The sequence below is a fragment of the Mustelus asterias genome, unplaced genomic scaffold, assembly GCF_964213995.1.
Source record: "Mustelus asterias unplaced genomic scaffold, sMusAst1.hap1.1 HAP1_SCAFFOLD_1090, whole genome shotgun sequence".
Classification (NCBI taxonomy): Eukaryota; Metazoa; Chordata; class Chondrichthyes; order Carcharhiniformes; family Triakidae; genus Mustelus; species Mustelus asterias.
In genome coordinates this window covers 105,001-110,000 of record NW_027591035.1, presented here as the reverse complement: position 1 = coordinate 110,000, position 5,000 = coordinate 105,001, and the positions used below count along the sequence as shown (strand labels likewise).

The following is a 5,000-nucleotide window of genomic DNA, read 5'->3' as shown; positions in this document are numbered from 1 at the left end:
TTCGTTCAGCGGTTCCACGGTTTGGCCGGCGCGAGCAGATGCTTGGGGGGAGACGGTGGCGTCAGCCACGCACTCACTCTGCTTCTGCAGTCCGGTCCACTCCGCCCGTTCTAGCTGCTCGTTTGGTCCCTCGCCCGCCAGCAGACCGTTCCGCCGACGGTGCTCCTCCTCCGCAGCGACTTCTGCCTAGCCCCTCTGCCGGGTGCGATGTCTCCGGCGTCCGCACCGATCCTCGGCATTGGTGCCGCACACGCAACGCCTGCGTCGTTGGAAGGGCTTCGCCGTTGGCGTCGCACACAGCCCTGTGGGGGTGTCTTTGCAGTCCGTCCGAGAGGTGGGGGCACGCACGGCAACACGGCCGGCCTGCCTGCTTGGGACGATGCGGTCCTTTCGTTCAGCGGTTCCACGGTTTGGCCGGCGCGAGCAGATGCTTGGGGGGAGACGGTGGCGTCAGCCACGCACTCACTCTGCTTCTGCAGTCCGGTCCACTCCGCCCGTTCTAGCTGCTCGTTTGGTCCCTCGCCCGCCAGCAGACCGTTCCGCCGACGGTGCTCCTCCTCCGCAGCGACTTCTGCCTAGCCCCTCTGCCGGGTGCGATGTCTCCGGCGTCCGCACCGATCCTCGGCATTGGTGCCGCACACGCAACGCCTGCGTCGTTGGAAGGGCTTCGCCGTTGGCGTCGCACACAGCCCTGTGGGGGTGTCTTTGCAGTCCGTCCGAGAGGTGGGGGCACGCACGGCAACACGGCCGGCCTGCCTGCTTGGGACGATGCGGTCCTTTCGTTCAGCGGTTCCACGGTTTGGCCGGCGCGAGCAGATGCTTGGGGGGAGACGGTGGCGTCAGCCACGCACTCACTCTGCTTCTGCAGTCCGGTCCACTCCGCCCGTTCTAGCTGCTCGTTTGGTCCCTCGCCCTCCAGCAGACCGTTCCGCCGACGGTGCTCCTCCTCCGCAGCGACTTCTGCCTAGCCCCTCTGCCGGGTGCGATGTCTCCGGCGTCCGCACCGATCCTCGGCACGGCGCGGGTGCGCACCTGTGGGCTGCCGCCCCGTGCTCCACGTCCGTCCGTGTGTGCCCGCTGTGGGGACCGTCTTCCTCTCGCCTGGGCGACGGCTTGCGGGCTGCGACGTGACCTTGCCACCGCCTTGCAGCATTACATCCGCAGTTGAAACGAAGAGAGCTGCTGCGGGCTTGGGTGCTTGTCCTGGCGGCTTGTCGACGGGACCACGGTGAACGGCCACTGCGTGACTCCGCAGGGAGACGTTCTGGTGCAGTCAGGGGCCTTTTTGTCTCCCGCCGCGGTGAAGCTTTGTTCGCATTCTAGTCACTCTCTCTTCAATCCCGGTACGGGGTACCTGTTCATGCTCACCATTCCTCGAGCACCCGCGTGCAGAGGGTGGGTGCGAGGTTTAAAGATTCGTGGTCCGCCTGTCGGTCCGGTCTCGTGCTGACTTGAGCGAGTGTCCTCCGCGTTCGAGAGAATGTGCCTGTCCGCGGGGGCAGCCGCGCTTGCGAGCGTTCCGCCGCGCCCCCTTCCCCAGCCCGCCGAGGTTGGGGCGTGCGGGGTCGGCTTGCGCCCGTAGCGTCGGCCTGTCCTCCGCGGCTTGCACCCGACTCAGTCCGCTGCGGCCTCGCCTCGACTCTCGAGCCTTCCGCCAGACGGTGACACCAGAGAACTCTGCCTCTGGCTGTTGCGGGGCGTGACGGCGCGTGTCGGGCTCCGGCCCGTCACCCACGCCGGCACTCAACGCCTGCGAGCGCCCTGTTGCCTCCGAGAAAGGTTTTTCGCTTGATTGTCGCTCGAGTGCGTGTGCCTCCGGGGCTCACGCCGTGGTACGCGCCAGGCTGGGGCTCCACCGTCACGTCGGCGGGGGAGCGTTTAGCGCGTCCCAGGATCGGACAACCTCTCCGGGGGCCCGAGCCGAAACCCGACACGGTATAAAAGTCGTAACAAGGTTTCTGTTGGTGAACACGTTGTGAAGGATCTTTGTCGGCCGGGGGCCCGCCACCTCTCCGGGGAGGGCGGCCCGTCACTCCTTGAACGCGAAGGCTGGCGCCGGTTGGGCCAGGCAGGAGAGCCCCACGGGGGCCGGCCCCGGGGCCAGGTATCGGACAACCTCTCCGGGGGCCCGAACCGAAACCCGTAACACAGAATAAAAATCGTAACAAGGTTTCTGTTGGTGAACACGTTGTGAAGGATCTTTGTCGGCCGGGGGCCCGCCACCTCTCCGGGGAGGGCGGCCCGTCACTCCTTGAACTCGAAGGCTGCGCCGGTTGGGCCAGGCAGGAGAGCCTCACGGGGGTTGGCCCCGGGGCCGTGGCCCGTACTGACGCTGGCGCCTCCCACGCGGGTGGGAGGTCACACCGACAATTTCGCCGTACCCGTCGAACGGGCCTGGTCACCCGTACGCACGTTCCGCCGAAGCCGGGCGACGTCGATCTCGGTCCCACTCGGTTGGGCCGGCGCGCGGGCGCCGCCACCGACGAGCACGCACACGCTCGGTTGCACGCCGGCAAGTCCATGCGGGTGCCGCACACGCTACGCCTGCGCCGTTGGAAGGGCTTCGCCGTTGGCTTCGTAGGGTGTCTTTGCAGTCCGTCCGAGAGGTGGGGGCACGCACGGCAACACGGCCGGCCTGCCTGCGTGGGACGATGCGGTCCTTTCGTTCAGCGGTTCGGCGGTTTGGCCGGCGCGAGCAGACGCTCGGAGGGAGACGGTGGCGTCAGCCACGCACTCACTCCGCTTCTGCAGTCCGGTCCACTCCGCCCGTTCTAGCTGCTCGTTTGGTCCCTCGCCCGCCAGCAGACCGTTCCGCCGACGGTGCTCCTCCTCCGCAGCGACTTCTGCCTAGCCGCTCTGCCGGGTGCGATGTCACCGGCGTCCGCACCGATCCTCGGCACGGCGCGTGTGCGCACCTGTGGGCCGCCGCCCCGTGCTCCACGTCCGTCTGTGTGTGCCCGCTGTGGGGACCGTCTTCCTCTCGCCTTGGCGACGGCTTGCGGGCTGCGACGTGACCTTGCCACCGCCTTGCAGCATTACATCCGCAGTTGAAACGAAGAGAGCTGCTGCGGGCTTGGGTGCTTGTCCTGGCGGCTTGTCGACGGGACCACGGTGAACGGCCACTGTGTGACTCCGCAGGGAGACGTTCTGGTGCAGTCAGGGGCCTTTTTGTCTCCCGCCGCGGTGAAGCTTTGGTCGCATTCTAGTCACTCTCTTCAAAGCCCGGTGAGGGGTACCTGTTCATGCTCACCATTCCTCCGGCACCCGTGTGCGGAGGGTGGGTGCGAGGTTTAAAGATTCGTTGTCCGCCTGTCGGTCCGGTCTGGTCTCGTGCTGACTTGAGCGAGCGTCCACCGCGTTCGAGAGAATGTGCCTGTCCGCGGGGGCAGCCGCGCTTGCGAGCGTTCCGCCGCGCCCCCTTCCCCAGCCCGCCGAGGTTGGGGCGTGCGGGGTCGGCTTGCGCCCGTAGCGTCGGCCTGTCCTCCGCGGCTTGCACCCGACTCAGTCCGCTGCGGCCTCGCCTCGACTCTCGAGCCTACCGCCAGACGGTGACACCAGAGAACTCTGCCTCTGGCTGTTGCGGGGCGTGACGGCGCGTGGCGGGCCCCGGCCCCTCACCCACGCCGGCACTCAACGCCTGCGAGCGCCCTGATTCCTCCTTTTTTTCGCTTGATTGTCGCTCGAGTGCGTGCGCCTCCGGGCTCACGCCGTGGTACGCGCCAGGCTGGGGCTCCACCGTCACGTCGGCGGGGGAGCGTTTTGCGCGTCCCAGGATCGGGCAACCGATCCGAAACCCGATACAACTTTTAGCGGTGGATCACTCGGCTCGTGCGTCGATGAAGAACGCAGCTAGCTGCGAGAATTAATGTGAATTGCAGGACACATTGATCATCGACACTTTGAACGCACTTTGCGGCCCCGGGTTCCTCCCGGGGCTACGTCTGTCTGAGGGTCGCTTGACAATCAATCGCACTTCGCGCGCATCCGTGCGCCGAAGAGCGCGGCTGGGGTGTCGCAGAGGTGCCGTCCTCTCTGTCCCCCTAAGTGCAGACCCAGAGTAATCCGCGTCGGAGAGCTTGACCTCTTGGGTGCCGGCGTCCGCCTCCGGGCTCGTCGGCACTGCCCGCTCCCGCACTGGCCCAGCCACCTCGGGGTCGCCGGCACGGCTGTCATCGGGTTGCCAGAGAGAGAGAACGTGACTGCCTCGCTGCCGGGACCGTGTGTGCCTTCCATTAGGCTCGGGCCAGGGGGGTTGACTCTCTGTTGATGTGTGTGTGTGGCTCGTCCACGGGAAGGATCCGCAAGAGTTGGCTCGGTTGGGTGCTCCGGCACAGAGAGTGAGAGAGTGGAGTGACTGTCCGCTGGACGTCTCCGGACACGTTGCCTCGCGTGGTCCGTGCTCGGTTGCCTGCCGGTGGGTTGCCGTGGCCGTTCAGTGCCGTCGCGTGGAGGACGGCAGCTTGACGCGTGTGACGCTTGATGCCTGGATCGGTGCTCGGTCGTGCCGTGCTTTTCTTCCCTCTGTTGCGCGTGCGAGTGCTTGCATTTTTGTCGTGGGAATCCGTGGCGGTTGGGTGTCGTTGCTTGTGTTGCGCTGGAGCTGCGGCTCCTTCCACACTCCGCAGCCCACCCTCTGCCGTTGCGGTTCTGGGGCAATGTGCCTGCGCCCGCGTTCAACGTGTGCCTTGGGTTCGAATCGTCGCAGAGCCGACTTGGCCGTGTGGTCCTCGCTCCGGTGTCTCCCCGTGTCCTGCTGCCGCCGAAGTCTTCTACGTGAAAGGTGCTGTCCTGGCCGCGGCGTGGCCACCCGCCGCTTGCAGCCCGTGCGCTCCGCCGCCCGGCTTCGTCCTTGGCGTCTGGCCTTTCGCTCCGGCAGGCTGTGTGTCCCACGGCCCTGCTTTTCTCTCGCTCGATACCGCCGTCGCACCGCGACCCCGCCAGCAGCACTGCTTTCCGTTACCGTGGAGGTGGGCGCACGCCTCGCCGCAAACGATTCTCTG

The 5,000-nt window shown here is 66.9% G+C and overlaps 1 non-coding gene across 1 annotated transcript; it reads left to right on the top strand.

Annotated features, from left to right (window-relative positions):
- Positions 1–3,801: 3,801 nt before the first annotated feature.
- LOC144487865 (5.8S ribosomal RNA) lies at positions 3,802–3,955 on the top strand. Its single transcript, XR_013496475.1, has one exon. It is a non-coding gene; the product is annotated as a 5.8S ribosomal RNA (ribosomal RNA).
- Positions 3,956–5,000: the final 1,045 nt, after the last annotated feature.